The sequence below is a fragment of the Odocoileus virginianus genome, chromosome 26, assembly GCF_023699985.2.
Source record: "Odocoileus virginianus isolate 20LAN1187 ecotype Illinois chromosome 26, Ovbor_1.2, whole genome shotgun sequence".
Taxonomy (NCBI): Eukaryota; Metazoa; Chordata; class Mammalia; order Artiodactyla; family Cervidae; genus Odocoileus; species Odocoileus virginianus.
Window position 1 is genome coordinate 31,250,280 of NC_069699.1, and position 16,880 is coordinate 31,267,159.

Genomic DNA, 16,880 nt, shown 5'->3' on the forward strand with positions numbered 1-16,880 from the left:
TAGTAGTGCCCAGTGCCCAGTGGACTACTCACACAGGCATTCCTGAATATGTGCTAGAGATGCAGTGTAGGGGCCCAGTTCAAGTCATACAAAGTCAGAAACACCAGTAGAGCCTGTGTATATCCAGGTATGGTTTAGAAGTCACTTTACTCTCCCTTGAGATTATAGAAAAATCCTAAGGGACTTACACGGACTCAACAGTTCTCACCCGAGTAGCCTCTAATTGTCCGCACATCATGGTCACTACTATAGGACTCGTTGTCCAGGCCCACATGTGCACTTAAAGATGGCAGCTCAGGTTCTTCCCCAGAGGACTGGCATGGGAGCTCTTTGACAAGGCTCCAAAAACCCCAGGGCTTGAAATCTCAGGACTTTGGCATCCACAGCTGCTTCCCAGAAGTCTTGTTGTTAGGAGTAGAGTGAGCCCCCAGGCCCTCTCAAAATCTCCATCACTACTGTGTTTAAACCAGCCCTGGCCTACCTCCCTGAGCATCCTTACCCACATAAATCGTATGTCTAAGTTGGGTGGTAAATGCTGTTTTCATTTCTGAAAAACAAACTCAGACTTAATGAACTTCTCCAGCAAGAAAACCCAAATTTGGCTAGCAAAGCCTTATAACCTTTGTGCACTGGGCCTAAAGAAAAATAGCCCTCGTTTTTCCAAGTCCCATAGGTGCGCCAAAAGAAAGCACAATTTACTGTTTTCAGAAATGTTCCTGCCTCACTTGTATTTGAATTCACTTTCCTACTTTCCTCTTATGAGAACAGTGTAGGGGAAACCACAGGAATACTCCAGTATCCTAGAGTTATCATCAGCAGGGAGCAGTTCCTTCCCAGTGGCTTGAGGAAGCTAGTAGAGGAGCATTTCTGGAGACTTCAAGATGAAGCAGCTGTGCAGAAAGGGATGCTTTTATACCCATTTAGTTGAGGGATGATGCTGGGAGGAACTGGGGGAAACAAGTGCCTGACCTGCCTCTGTCTCATGCCTCCACTCTCACACTGGAAGCCAGAAAAGGCAAGGGGACCCACTGGCATGGTTCAAGTTGGGGGACCTCAGGATGGGTACAGATATGGCTGGAGAAGGTACGAAGGGGGAAATGAGAGACACCCAGAATACCTTCTTTCCACTTTGGTCTTTTTTCATTTCAGTGGCCATTCATTGAGTACTAACCATGGGCATTAACTATACCAGGCATTTCATACCCATTATCGAGTTTAACTCCTCAAAGCAGAGCTATGGGATAGACAAGATTGTTTTAGAGGTGAGAAATTACAGGCGTTTGGTCTGAAAGGTCATTTCATTATCAGGACACTCACTTTATCTATGGGACAAGCGACCAAACAGCAACACTTTAGCTTCTGTTTGCCAGTGAAATGGCTGATCGTCTAGGTATACACTCGGAATTGGTGAAAGTGAAGTCACTCAGTCGTGTCCAACTCTTTGTGACCCCGTGGGCTGTAGCCTACTCGGCTCCTCCATCCATGGCATTTTCCAGGCAAGAGTACTGGAGTGGGGTGCATTATTTTTTTTTTTTATCAGCTGTCATTACAGGAGGTCAAAGCTAGCAGACAAGGACACTTTACTTTCTCTCTTTTGCCCTTATTTATTTTACTTATATATTTACTTCTTGTAAACTTTTTTTCTGGGTATAACATGCATGCAGAAAATACTCATATAAAAGTGCATGGCCCAATGAAATTTCATGAAGTCATTCAGTGTATAACAGCATCCAGACAAAGAACTGAAACACCCCCAAGCCTAGGAGTATGGGCCCTCTTCTAGTACCCGGCTCCCTCCCTGCTGTTTTGATTCCTAATCACTGTACATTGCCGTTGTTTTTAGTATTCATTGGAATGTAACAAGGAAATGAGTGTACTTATTTTATACTTAGTGCAGTTTTGCTAATACTTATTGTGCTAGATCAAAGGACACAAACTATGGCCTGTAGGCCAAATACAGCCCACCATCTATAAAGTTGTATTAGAACAAAGCCAGTGTCCCCACCTTGGCATAACACTGGTTTTGTGTTACCCTGACAGGGACAGTATGGATCCTCTGAAATTAAGCTGGATGTGTGCGTGAACAGCCTTCCAAGAATTGTTGTCAAACATCCCACATCCCCGATGCCAGGAGAGCTAATCCAGAAGACCACAGCTGAGTCGCTGTGCAAAGCTGCCTCCCAGCATTATTGCCCATGTCTGCTTAGTAACCGGAAGGTGCCTAGTCTGTTCACCTTTAACCTGGAGGCCCGGACATCCCTCTCTCCCACTACCCAGTGACCTCTCCTGCCTCTCCTCTCGTGACTGAATTCTTTGTCCTTGTGAACCTGGCTGCCATGTGTGATTCTGACTGAAGATGGAGAGGAGCCCTAGGCTAGAGCGGCAGGTGCAACCTTCCAGGGAGTACGGAAGGTTCACATTTAATATTGTTGGGAAAGAGTTTCTTTCTTTTTTGCCTCTGGGGAGTTTGCAGAGTGAATATTTGGGTTTGTAAGGGACAGAGGAAACCTGCAGTGACTTTTCACCCGTTTGGCCCAGAATTGCACGATAGTGGATGTGTGGGGGAATCAGACCTGGGCCTTCAGTGAGGGCAGAGGTGCTGCCTTAAAGGGGCTCGGCCTCTAGGTTAGCCAGGGGCTAACTTTTGGTTTTTGTGCTTTGATCAGTTGGAATGTTCTTCTTTTCCTTCATTATTTCCTTTTAAATATTTTATTGAAGAGAAAGGTATCCTACCCAAGCTGGTATTTCAGTTCCCATGCTTTGGGTTTGCAGCTCTGAGAGGTTCACGTTTAGTGTTGATTATTGGAATAGACATCTTCAAACCCTCCCTAATCATAGGCTGGCAGCCGTTTGAGCTTTGCATGGTCTCAGCGCATCTGTAGGAGCAGAACAGGCCTTGCCCTTCTGAGCTGCCTGCTGAAAGAGAAAGCTTGGAAAAGTTTTCTTGGATTTTTGTCTCTCTCTGAACAAGAGGTCTCAGAATAACTGTCAAGAGAGGTGGAAATCTATAGACTTCTTTATAGAAATTTAGTTTACAGAACCTAGAGTTTCTTTCAACCAGGGTGACAAAACCTCCAGGCAAACTTCCACACACATTACTCCAGCCCACGTCAGACATTGGGTCAATCAGTCCACCCCTTTCTGCTGAGCTTAGACAAGGCCTCAGACTCATTCTTAACACTGTATTTCTGGTAACTACTATCAGGAAATAAGCACAAACTTAAACAGGTTTGCCATTTCTAATTTAAATAATAACTTACAGTAGAGAGCATAGTGAATAATAATGAGGATAATAGATAACATGCACTGAGAATTTGTTACTGTTGTGCCAGACATTATTCTATATACTTAACATGGATTCACTCATTTAATGTAAACCACATGAGTACAAAGTTTGTTTGTATTATTGTTGCATCATCAGTTCCTGCATGAATCTCTGAAACATAGTAGGTACTTAGTAAATCCTTGTTATTTAAACAAATTCTAAAAATAATAGTTATTGTTCTCATATTACAGGTGAGCAGGCAGAGTTTAAATAACTCTCCTAAGCTAATTAGGGCAGAAGCCACAATCTGACCTTGCTTCGGTAATTTATTCAAACTTTTAACCACATTGCTCTACTGCTTCTCACAGCAGCTGTCTATGACCTCTGCTCTTATTTATTAATATTTATTAATACCCAGTATATTGGTTGTTCAGTCTCAGTGCTTCTTTGCATTCTTCTTGTTTCGATCCCTTTTAATACTTTAGAGAGTTATTTTTCTCTGAAAATAAAGGGAAAACTAGGAGTTGACATCCAAATGTCTATGAGATTTAGCAAAAAGACTAGTGAAGCAAGCAGGTCAGGTGGAGACACAGGGCTGTGGAGAGCACAGCCTGCCCTCTGGGCAGCCACTACTTAGCCCCAGCAATTATAGCTGTAGGGAATCAAAGCCAGTATTGCCAAATCTTCCCAGTTTTCAGTAGAACTAGGAAATCTGAACTTGTGTATGAAAATATCCAGTGAAAATATCAATCTGAAAAATCCCACATATAAAATGCTGACAAGCAAGGCAGTTTAAAAATCAAAATAAACACAACATCGCAAGTCTAAATTTCTCTGGGGCTAAATCTAGCCCTTGTATCTATAGTTTATAACCTGTGAAAGAGAATGAAGTTGAACTTAGATAACTGATCTTTTTGTAATTGTTGTTGTTCAGTCACTAAGTCGTGTCCGACTCTTTGCAACCACATGGACTGCAGACTGACAGGCTCCCCATCCTTCACTATCTCCGGAGTTTGCTCAAACTTATGTCCATTGAGTCAGCAATGCTATCTAACCATCTCATCCTCTGTTGCCTGCTTCTCCTCTAGCCCTCAATCTTTCCCAGCATCAGGGTATTTTCCAGTGAGTTGGCTCATCACATCAGGTGGCCCAAGTGTTGGTGATTCAGCTTCATCATCAGTCTCTTCGATGTATATTCAAAGTTGATTTCCTTTAGGACTGAGTGGTTTGATCTCCTTGCAATCTGAGGGACTCTCAAGAGCCTTCTCCGGCACCACAATTTGAAAGCATCAATTCTTCAGTGCTCAGCCTTCTTTATGGTCCAGCTCTCACATCCATACATGACTACTGGAAAAACCATAGCTTTGACTATGTGGACCTTTTTCGGCAAAGTGATATCTCTGCTTTCTCGTATCCTGTCTAGGTTTGTCACAGTTTTCCTTCCAAGGAGCAAGTGTGTTTTAATTGCATGGCAGCAGTCACTGCTCACAGTGATTCTGGAGCCCAAGAAAAGAAAATCTGTCACTGCTTCCACTTTTTCCCCATTTGTTTGCCATGAAGTGATGGGACCAGATGCCATGATCTTAGTTTTTTGAATGTTAAGTTTTAAGCCATCTTTTTCACTCTCCTTTTTCACACTCATTAAGAGGCTCTTTAGTTTGTTCCTCCTCACTTTCTGCCATTAGAGTGGTATCATCTGCCTTTCTGATGTTGTTGATATTTCTCCCAGCAATCTTAATTTCAGCTTGTGTTTTATCCACCCTGGCGTTTCACATGATGTACTCTGCATGCAAGTTAACTAAGTGAGGTGACAATATACAGCCTTGTCATACTCCTTTCCCAATTTTGAACCAGTCCATTGTTCCATGTCCAGTTCCAACTGTTGCTTCTTGACCCACATGCAAGTTTTTCAGGAGACAGGTAAGGTGGTCTGATATTCCCATCTCTTTTTAAGAATTTTCCACAGTTTGTTTTGGTCCACACAGTCAAAGGCTTTAGTGTAGTCAATGTAGATGTTTTCCTGGAATTCCTTTGCTTTCTTTATGATCCAACCGATGTTGGCTATTTGATCTCTGGTTCCTCTGCCTTTTCTAAACCCAGCTTGTACATATGGAACTTTTCAGTTCACATACCATTGAAGCCTCGCTTAAAGGATTTTAAGCATTTCCTTGCTAGCATGTGAAATGAGTATAGTTGTGTGGTAGTTTGAACATCCTTGGCATTGCCTTTCTTTCTTCTTTGTAATTCTGTTTGGTGTTTTTTTCTTTTTTTAAAGAGCATGGTGGATATTGTTGTCACTATTTGTTACAATTTTAGAATTGAGGTTTCTGGGAACAAGAACTGCAAAAAAGTATTCAGCTCAATACTTTTGTGTAGTGCTTCATATTTTTCAGTTCACTTCTATATGCACACTTGAATCTCCCTGAAATCATTTTGGTGGTTCAACTGTTTGGTTGGTATTAAGCCATAGAAGTCAGGATTCATATCCTGCCCTCTCAGTTTTCAATCCACTTTTCCTCCAGCAACACAAACCCTGAAGGGGAATGACTAACCCCCAGTATTCACAGTTCTTTCATGGACTATACAGTCCATGGAATTCTCCAGGCCAGAATACTGGAGTGGGTAGCTGTTCCCTCCTCCAGGGGATCTTCCCAACCCCAGGATTGAACCCAGGTCTCCCGCACTGCAGGTGGGTGCCTTGCCAGCCGAGCCACCAGGGAAGCCCGTAGTTCGTCCAGGCCTGTCCGTCTTCATCTCGTATCTCATCAAGAGGTAGAAGACTGTGTTAGGACACAGAGCTCGTGTCCCGTCTCTGATGAATATGCAGATAGGAGAGAAAGAGGACAGTTGTTTGAGGATGTCTGTATGATTGCTAAAGCATCTTATTCTTGGCAGATCGAGATCATTGATTTACATTTGGTCCTACCCAAATCATCTCTAATTACAAAAATCTGTGCCTAGCAAAGTCCAAAGAAATAATGTAACTGTGGCCTAATCATTGTGTACATTCCTAACCACATAGCTAATGATTGGTAGGTTTGGGGTTTTGCTCCTCCAAGTGTAGCTAACTGCCAGACGGAGCTGAAATGTGGCATGTTTGCAGTTTTCCTTGGAAACCATTTTAAATTAAGCAGATTTGGAAACCATCACATGGAGGAAGATTTTTCTGATTGTTGGGTCTGTGCAGGCTTCTTGAATTTCAGTTTCATGCATAAAGGGCTCTTGGCATTTGATGCCTTTCTGCCAGGTTGTGTATTTGACAGCTGTTCTGGGGTATCTTTTCCCAGTCACTGACCTGGCCAATGTCATAAAGCCAATTAAAGTCTCAGGCAATTAATGTTATTTTCCTCAAGTGCTCCTGAAATACTTATTTCATGTGGTACTCTGGCATGACATCTGTGACCTTTGGAAATACAAGCACAAGAAAGCAAACAAGCCGGGCTATGTGTGTCCTGTGCTCCATTAAGTTATGAAGACTATGAAAACAGAGCATAGTTGCTTCATGCAGAGATGTCCATGGAGCACTTTATGTCTCAGGATTCCTACAAATGAAGATACGTGCCCACTGCAAAATTCAGATAAACCCTAGCAGGTGAGAGGTATGCTGGACAGCAGTATATTCACATATGTTCAGCAAAGTATTTAAGAAAATTTGTGAATTGTAACACATTCAGAATGGGGCTCCATAACTAGTACTTTTCACTAATTTGCCATGTAGAAGGATATTAATGTACTTGAAAAGCAAAGAAAACCCTAATACTTTAGGAAGGGCTGGAGAAAAAGGGCTATTGGGTCTAGACAGAGAAGACTTTCAGGACAGGGAAGTTATCCTCCAGTAGGTACAATAAACTCTCCATGAGAAAGCCTGTCTTAGCCCCTGGTGTTCTCTCAGGGATTCCTTGTAACCCTCAGCTGAGAAGACTGTCCCTGGAGCATTCTTGTTGTTCAGTTGCTCTGTCATGTCAGACTCTTCGTGACCCTGTGGATTTCAGCACGCCAGGCTTCCCTGTCCCTTACCATCTCCCTGAGTTTGCCCAAGTTCTTGTCCATTGAATCAATGATGCCATCCAACCATCTCATGCTCTGTCTCCCTCTTCTCCTTCTGCCTTCTATTTTTCTCAGCATCAGGTCTTTTCCAGTGAATTGGCTCTTTGCATCAGGTGGCCAAAGTATTGGAGCTTCACCTTCAACATCAGTCCTTCTAGTGAGTATTCAGGGTTGATTTCCTTTAGGATTGACTGGTTTGATCTCCTTGCTGTCCAAGGGACTCTGAAGAGTCTTCTCCAGCACCACAGTCTGAAAGCATCAATTCTTCAGTGTTCTGCCCTCTTTATGGTCCAGCTGTCACTCCCTAGATCATAGAAAGTGCTTAATACAGATTTTTCAATGAGTTAAAAAGGTTAATGAGTACAAGCTATTTATAAAGAGACAAATACTTGAAAAAATGCAATGGGTTACATGCAATGGGTTGCTTTGTGAAATAAGATCTCTGTTATCTACTTAAGCCAGGGCTATAAACCGATTGGCTTGTGGACCATCACTTATATATGGATGGATATGACTTGCCCATTTAGTGTTTTCTTTAAGTCGTGGTTCTAAAAATTTTTTGAGATGATTGTGCTGTTTTTTTTTTCCCCTCTCTCTGTCTCTCTGCCTGTCTCTCCTTCTCTCTTTCTCTCTCTCTCTCTCTCACTCACACACACACACACATACACACAGAGTACCCACCATTCTGCATTTCAGTAATTGGTGATATTTCTCCTCCTATTCAATGACATGCATGCTTTTCAGTTTTCCTTAGACCCCACTTCTCCCTGTTACTCTGGAGTCAGCTCCTGTTCACTCACCGATCTTACCTTCCTTGCCGCTGAAGGCAGCTGAGTCTGCTGCCCTTGGCTAAAGCGGCTGCGGTGGCTCACTGCCTCCTGGCTGTGCTATCGGTGGTTCCTGTGTTAAGAAGGAGAATAGACCAAACTTCTACTCCAGGATGCCTAGGTTCAGTGATGAGTTCCCATGCCTGTTCATCAGGGTAAAAACAGCACTGGTGTGGTGTCAACTAACACACAAGCACTTCCTTTCAAGACAACTGATCTGTCAAAGGAACACTGCCTCTGTCACACAATTCCCAGGCCAGTAGAGGTGCAGAGTGCCCCCGGTGTCCTCAGGATTCAAGGTGATTAGCTAAAACGCCACCTTCAGCCATCCCATGCCCCTCTCCTTTCTCATCTGCATTGGTCTTCATCCAGCTGCACGCACGGATCCATCCCTCCAGGGTCAGTTCTAGGGGCTGGAGGAAGCAGAGGTGGGCAACTCAGGGAGAGAGTGGTGTCGCCAGTTAGTGACGTCAACATCAGGAAGAGCTGGAGCTGAGTGAGTTTACAGGGAGCTGGGAGCAGGGACTTGTTTGGATTTAGAGGTTGCCATGGTTGTACTAAATGCTAATCACTTTTCATCACACTGGCTAACGGGTGTAGAATTTTTGGCTCAAGTTCCTTTCAGCTATTCCTGGCCAGCTCTTAAGACAGCTGCAGAGTTCCAGCTCCAGCTGTGCCCCTTCCTCTTTGCTCCCTTTAAAGAACATGAATTATCCTTAGATGTGGTAGCCTAAAATGTAGGCAGTGATTCACAGGAGAGCTGGAGACACAGCAAGAGTGAAGAGCAAACCACCTGCTTAGGATTCAAGGTCCAGCTGTTGACAGCACACCTAGTCAGGTCAAATTGGTGCTACAACATTGCACATAAGTGCCTTAGGTGTCTTAAAGATGCTGTATAACCATATCGGGAAAGGTCAAACTGTCATTATTACTCATTGGAGAGAGGGAGATTGAACTTTTGAGGGTGGATCTAATCTATATTCACCTAACACGTGCTAAATAAATACCAGCAAGGCTGGAGAGCATGTTGGCCTGCGGTCACGCTGTCAGAAGGCTTGTGTTTCCACTATCGCTCAGGTGCCATAAGCCAGCGGCAGGATGGTGTCCTTGGACCACACATGTTTTGGTCCCAGAGTCAGTGTCCAATATGTCAGGCCATCAAGGCAGATGGCAAGCAGGACATTGTTTCTGAACTTTTGGAAAATATACCACTTGAGAGTCCAGCTGGGGAAATGCCTGAAATTGGAAAATAATGTAATAGAATATTTGATTTGCCACCAAAGACCTGAGCTGGGAAGACTGCCACGTTGAAATGAGGGGACAGCTTGGCCGATTTCGATCTTCCAGCTCTACTTAGTTACTGTCTATTGGTGGGCTGTGTCTTGAATGCCCTGTGGGGCCCCAAAGTGCCCATTTTACCTCTCTCTCCCCCAAACAGTGCACATGCACAGGCACACATTCCAGATGAGATCTGGAGCAACATTCACAAACAAGTAGCAGCAACGTAAGAACAAAGGTCAAGGCCAGTGGTCCCGGAATGATTCTGCAAAGGACCTGTAGGTGGCCATCTGAGTGGATGACTTGGTAAATGAGATGTCATTTTCACTTAAAGCTCGATTTGCTTTTTCTCCATGCTGCCAGCTACTGGCTGGCCCTCTCTGAGGCCAAGTTGTTTTTTTGTGATTCACCAGCCTTTCTGAATCCAAATACCTCCATCCTCTAAGGCTAGCCTCACTGAGCCACTAACTTGAAAGGGTCCATTCACAGGGTAAAGAATCTTGTCTTTCCTCCTCTCCCCAGTATTCACTGAACTTCTCAGTATGCACCTTGCCTATGGAAAGCTGCTTACTTTAAACACCTACAAATCTCTTTTCCTTGCTTGGCTAAGTGAATACCCTTGGCAAATTTGAATTGCTTGAGCATTGCTAGTTCCAGAAGCACCCTTCAGCCATTATCAGATGGGGTGATTGTTGTTCAGTCACTCAGTCATGTTTGACTCTTTGTGACCTCATGGATTGTATCACACCAGGCTTCTCTGTCCTTCACCATCTCCTGGAGTTTGCTCAAGCTCATGTCCATTGAGTCAGTGATGACATCCAACCATCTCATCCTCTGTCATCCCCTTCTCCTCCTGCCTTCAATCTTTCCCAGCATCAGGGTCTTTTCCTACGAGTTGGCTCTCCACATCAGGTGGCCAAAGTATTGGAGCTTCAGCTTTAGCATCAGTCCTTCCAGTGAATATTCAGAGTTGACTTCCTTTAAGGCTGACTGGTTTGATCTCCTCACTGTGCAAGGGACTTCCAAGAGTCTTTTCCAGCACCACAGTTCAAAGATACCAATTCTTTGGTGCTCAGCCTTTTTTATTGTCCAGCTTTCACATCCATACATGACTACTGGAAAAACCACAGCTTTGACTATACAGATCACTGTATAGTCAAAGTAATGTCTCTGCTTTTTAATATGCTGCCTAGGTTTGTCATTGCTTTTCTTCCAAGGAGCAAGCTCTTTTAATTTCATGGCTGCAGTCACCATCCACAGGGATTTTGGAAACCAAGAAGATAAAGTCTGTCACTGTTCCATTGTTTCCCCATCTGTTTGTCATATCTCCTAGTTTATAATTTTTTATATTAAAATTTTTCTTTTCAATTAGGTAGTGATATTTTTCTATCTTCAACTGGTCCCTTATTTGAGAGAGCCCAGAATTAAGAACATCTTTCAGTTTCATTTGGCCTCCAGCAGTGAGATGCATTGAGTGGCTCTTTCAAATTGGAAGGAAAAAAGAAAAAAAAATGTTTGGTTCACTTTTTGAAACCCTGAACTAATTTCATAACCGTGTGTCGTCATATGAAGAGCCCATGACTGATCCACATTTCCCAGGCTTTGCAACTCTACCTCTCAGCGACAAAGGTGGTTAAAAATTGATACTGTCGCTCCAAAGAGCGGTTTTCATTTTTCTCCCAGCTCTGGTTTGCTTCAAGGTTGAGGAAATTGTTGGGACGAATAGAAAAAGATCCAAAGCAGCATCTTCACCCCTGGGATTTGGATAAATAGAAACGTGTTCATAGCAAACTTAGCTAGAAGTGTGGTAGCATTTTGTGCCCCAAGACTGTATCTTAGAGCTAGTGGGATGTAGAGTGGACAGTTTGGGGGTATCAGGCCTTTGAAACACCTGCATTATTCCCTCTTGTTTATTTGTGAAGGAAGCAATGATGCCCAGGGTTTACACATGCAGATTTTAAAGGCTGGCTGCCTAGTAAAGTCCTGACACAGCTACTTTTTTTGTGATCTTGGTCAAATTACTTCACATACCTCAACTTCCTCATCTGTAAAATGGGGACAGTAGTAGAATCTATATCATAAAAGGCAGTTGTGAGGATTAAATGAGTTAGTACATAGGAAGTGCTTACATGACTACCTGGTGCCTCATCTGGAGCTGCCGTGACGTGATGGTGGTGATAATGATGATGATAATGGTGGTAAATGCTAGAAGAGATAAAAGTGAAGAAGACATGACATGAGCACTTACTAAATACTGTACTTGCCAAATCTCATTTAATCCTATAAAGTAAGATGGCTTTCATTTTACAGATGAGGAAGCTGAGGCTTAAACAGGTTAAGCTCCAGATCAAAGTTAGCCAACGGCAGATCCGGTTAGGGTTAGGGGTTTCACCCGTCTCCCTGGCACTGGATAGTTGCAGTGCTTCCACTTCACAGCTCTTCTTCTCTTCCCTGTCTGTCTTTCCACACCAAGCCCCTGCAAGTTTTCTTGAGAGCAGAGAGTCCCTGATGGTGATCACTCCCACCTCAGGACCTCGCTCCATGCTGGTCCCCTTGCTTGGGAAGTTCTTTTTCCTCCTCCTCACCTAATTAATTTCTCATCAAGTTCTTTCAGATGAACTGTAAACAGATGACACTGTTTACAATGATAGGATTTGTTAGGGTGCTTCCTTCCCAATCCTTTTTCCTGGTATGAGCTGGTCTCCCTGGTGGAAGGCTTGCCTTTTCCTAATTCTTACAAGTTTACTCGTGACATGGCAAGTCCACAGAGCAAATACGCTGGAGACAGAGCCTTTTCCTGGTGCACGTTACATTTCCAGATGGCATGGCCGTGTCCTGACCTCTTGCCTCAGTCCATCCCCCATTATGAGGTCTCATAGCACTGCTGACAAGTTTTCCAATTTTTTATTGTTAAAAAATCCAGGCACATAGAGAAATTGAAAGACAAGATGGTGCCTACATTAAAGACTTAGATTGCACTATCGTTAACATTTTCAATTTGCTTTTACTGTCTATATGCCTGTTTACCTTTCATTAAAATTTCGTCTAAGTAGAAGATGTAGAGAAAAAAATGCACTAATTCTAAAAGTGTATTCTGGCTAATGTTTGCAAAGTGAAGGCACCTGTTTACAGGGCGCTGCTCTGACCCCCCCTCTGGATGCGCCTCTGGTCCACGCTCATTTCAGGCCCCTCTTGGTCCTCTTTTCCAGGTCTGTTTCCAGGACCACATGCCTCCAGGCCTAGCTGGTAGTCTAGGGATTGCTGTTTACTAAAGATGAGAGCAAGGCTTGGACATATGGCCTGGAGTTTCTGAATTCCTTTATGAAAGGTCCCATTAAAGTGTGGAATAGAGTCATGCCTTCAATTGTTCTCCTGTTCTAGGCCTCACAGATGTTATATGTAGGCCTACTCCTTGAATTCTCTTGAGCATTTAGGGGACATCATATTCCACTTCATTCATTCTGTTACTCATTCTTCTATCCATTCAGTAAATACTTACTGACCACAAGCTTCACGAGGCAGTGAGGCCCAGATAGGTTATACAACAGCTATATGCATCATGGGCAGAACTGACATGCAAGTCTAGGCAGTCTGACTTCAGATCCACACAATGCTATTGCTGCAGAATACTGAGCCACAGACAGTGAGAAATGTGAGTAAAACAATAACGCATTGTTTCCTTCTCTCCTCTATACTTCAACCCGTGCCAAATTCCACCCCTGCTCAAACTGTTCACAAGCAGAGGGACTAGGCATACACATAGTAAAATCCACATGGAGAACAACATTCAGCTCAGATGCTATGTGAGCACACACACAATAAGAACCACCAGAGACCAGAATTCAGGGCAGGGAGGCTCGGGGATCTGAAGAGATGGGACTCTGATGGAATTTAAAAGGAGGTAAGGAGGCAGAGCAGCAGAGAAAAGCAAGGAGTATCAACTCTTTCAGGCGGCCTGACACCCACTGATGACTCAGCTCAGCTCAGAAGATATAGTCTATATTAGATGCTCCTTTCTTTCTCCCCGATGATTACTGAGCCCTGCATGCTCTCTTTCCCCTTCTTATTTAGCCCCTTAAGTACCAAGTAAGGAACTTTTTGCAATGTTTCCTTAAGGGGAAATTTAGGAAAGAATAAGTGCCATTCCCGGGCTTTCAACCATTGCCTTCAACCACTAACCTCCTAAACCCTCTACTACTCATCATATGTGGGCTTCCTTGTGACTTAGTGGTAAAGAATTTGCCTTCCAGTGAAGGAGATGCAAGAGACTTGGGTTCAGTCTCTGGGTCAGGAAGACCCGCTGGTGAAGGGAATGGCCCCCCACTCCAGTATTCATTCCTGGAGAATTCCATGTACAAGAGGACCCTGGTGGGCTAGTCCATAGGGTCACAAAAGAGTTGAATATGAATGGAACTGGAGGAATCAACCTGCCTGACTTCAGACTATACTACAAAGCCACAGTCATCAAGACAGTATGGTATGGGCACAAAGACAGAAATATAGATCAATGGAACAGAATAGAAAGCCCAGAGATAAATCCACGAACCTATGGTCACCTTATCTTCGACAAGGGAGGCAAGGATATACAATGGAAGAAAGACAACCTCTTTAACAAGTGGTGTTGGGAAAACTGGTCAACCACTTGCAAAAGAATGAAACTAGAACACTTTCTAACACCATACACAAAAAAAACCTCAAAATGGATTAAAGATCTAAATGTAAGACCAGAATCTATAAAACTCCTAGAGGAGAACATAGGCAAAACACTCTCCAACATAAATCACTGCAGAATCCTCTATAACCCACATCCCAGAATATTAGAAACAAAAGCAAAAATAAACAAATGGGACCTAATGAAACTTAAAAGCTTTTGCACAACAAAGGAAACTATAAGCAAGGTGAAAAGACAGCCCTCAGATTGGGAGAAAATAATAGCAAATGAAGCAACAGACAAAGGATTAATCTCAAAAATATATAAGCAACTCCTCCAGCTCAACTCCAGAAAAATAAATGACCCAATCAAAAAATGGGCCAAAGAACTAAACAGACATTTCTCCAAGGAAGACATACAGATGGCTAAAAAACACATGAAAAGATGCTCAACATCACTCATTATCAGAGAAATGCAAATCACAACCACAATGAGGTACCATTACACACCAGTCAGGATGGCTACTATCCAAAAGTCTACAAGCAATAAATGCTGTGGAGGGTGTGGAGAAAAGGGAACCCTCTTACACTGTTGGTGGGAATGCAAACTAGTACAGCCGCTGTGGAGAACAGTGTGGAGATTTCTTAAAAAACTGGAAATAGAACTGCCATATGACCCAGCAATCCCATTTCTGGGCATACACACCGAGGAAACCAGATCTGAAAGAGACACGTGCACCCCAATGTTCATCGCAGCACTGTTTATAATAGCCAGGACATGGAAGCACCTAGATGCCCATCATCAGACGAATGGATAAGGAAGCTATGGTACATATACACCATGGAATATTACTCAGCTGTTAAAAAGAATTCATTTGAATCAGTTCTAATGAGATGGATGAAACTGGAGCCCATTATACAGAGTGAAGTAAGCCAGAAAGATAAAGACCATTACAGTATACTAACACATATATATGGAATTTAGAAAGGTGGTAATGATAAGCCTATATGCAAAACAGAAAAAGACACACAGATGTACAGAACAGACTTTTGGACTCTGTGGGAGAAGGCGAGGGTGGGATGTTTCAAGAGAACAGCATCAAAACATGTATATTATCTAGGGTGAAACAGATCACCAGTCCAGGTTGGGTGCATGAGACAAGTGCTCAGACCTGGTGCACTGGGAAGACCCAGAGGGATCGGGTGGAGAGGGAGGTGGGAGGGGGGATCGGGATGGGGAATACATGTATATCCATGGCTAATTCATGTCAATGTATGACAAAACCCACTACAATGTTGTAAAGTAAATAGCCTCCAACTAATAAAAAAAAAAAAAAGAGTTGAATATGACTTAGCTGAACATGACTTAGTTGAATATGTTGTTGTTTAGACTTAATGACTAAACAACTCAGTCTATATACAGAGCAAGATGTATAGCATTATCTGTGATCTCTTTGAATAAACATTTTTACCATTTGTGGGGATTGATTCCTCAATTGATCGTCCTTCCATCAGCTGGGAGGTGCCAGAAAGAGGTGGTGAAGCAGGCAGACACTTGGAAAGATTTGCTCCAGCCCTCCTGTGAGTCCAAAATGTTTTCATCAGAGCCTATATAAATGGGACCTCACAGCCCATATCTCTTGCCCAGTCCCACTTGTTAATGGAAAAATCATTCTTTGCAAACAGCTGGCAGGGAACAAAATGCTGAAAACCATACCAAATTGTAGTCATACTTCATCATTCCCCTCCAGTAAGTCAGTGAGAACAAACTTCTTACTGAGCATGTATTTTAGAATCTTTCCTAGCTGTGTAATTTTTCCACAGGAGCCAGCAGTAGATGCCGTGGGTGTCCCACCCATATTCACTTGCTTGTACAACTTGCATGCTTACCTCCAGGTCTTCCCACTCCTTGCACCTGATTTTCTTCCCCTGTGGGAATTCTCTGCCCGCCACACAGCAGGCTGGGAATGCATTCTCCCCCCCAGAAGTCCTCAATGAGTTTCTGATGGGAGTTGATGTACAGATACCCCAACACTGCATCCTCAGGTGGGATGACCCTGAGACACAGAGTCTACACAGACCCCCAGAGTTTTCCCAGAGGGTTAGCTTCACTTCCCCAGGCTGATAACAGTGTGACAACATACCCTTTATTGCCTTCTGTCCCTTCCCTGTCTCACTTCCACCTCCTCTAGAGTGATTCCTAGAATCACCTCTCAGGGAAATAACTTGCACTCAAATCCATGTCTCAGGGTCTAGACCTGGGGAATCCCAAACCAGGAATCTTTGTTCAGCTTTTTATGTTACAAAAACCAGGCACTGTAACTTAAAGAAGAACTTCTTTCATAGGAAAAAGAGCAGACACTGTTTGCCCCTCAAGCAAATGTTAGGGAATTCTGCTTGCTTTAATTTGGAACTAATTGCCCATAAATTTATTTATATTGTGTCCAAGTCAGGGCCCTTTTCATTCTAAGGAATACAAAAACCACTTAAGCTAGATTACATTTCTGAAAGGATGGGTGAGGGGTTTTATTCTAAAGACCATGTTGTGTCTCTCAAGACCAGAAATGCACCTGAGGCAAAGGGACAGATTGGAACTAGGAAGTGAATGACTGTCTTGCTCTTCCCCTGGGGCTGCAGGTTCTCTTATTTTTAATTCATTTACAGCTGCTGCTGCTTTTTCTGTAGACTAGCTTGTCCTACCCCACTGTATCAATGGACGAAACTTTTGAGTTTTCCTATTACCTATTCTACCATAAAGTCAATTCAGAATTCCAGGGAGAGAGCCCTGATTAGTTCACCTTGAGTCATATGTC

General features: G+C 43.3%; 1 long non-coding RNA gene across 1 annotated transcript in view; it reads right to left on the minus strand.

The window, feature by feature from the left end:
* Positions 1 to 3,168: 3,168 nt before the first annotated feature.
* LOC139031241 (uncharacterized) overlaps positions 3,169 to 16,880 on the minus strand; it is a 29,128-nt gene continuing 15,416 nt past the window's right edge. The window contains exons 4-6 of the long non-coding RNA XR_011483705.1: positions 15,540 to 15,646; positions 11,547 to 11,622; positions 3,169 to 11,171 (exon numbers count right to left, since the gene is read on the minus strand). This is a non-coding gene — a long non-coding RNA (uncharacterized lncRNA). The remainder of the gene's footprint in view (positions 11,172 to 11,546; positions 11,623 to 15,539; positions 15,647 to 16,880) is intronic.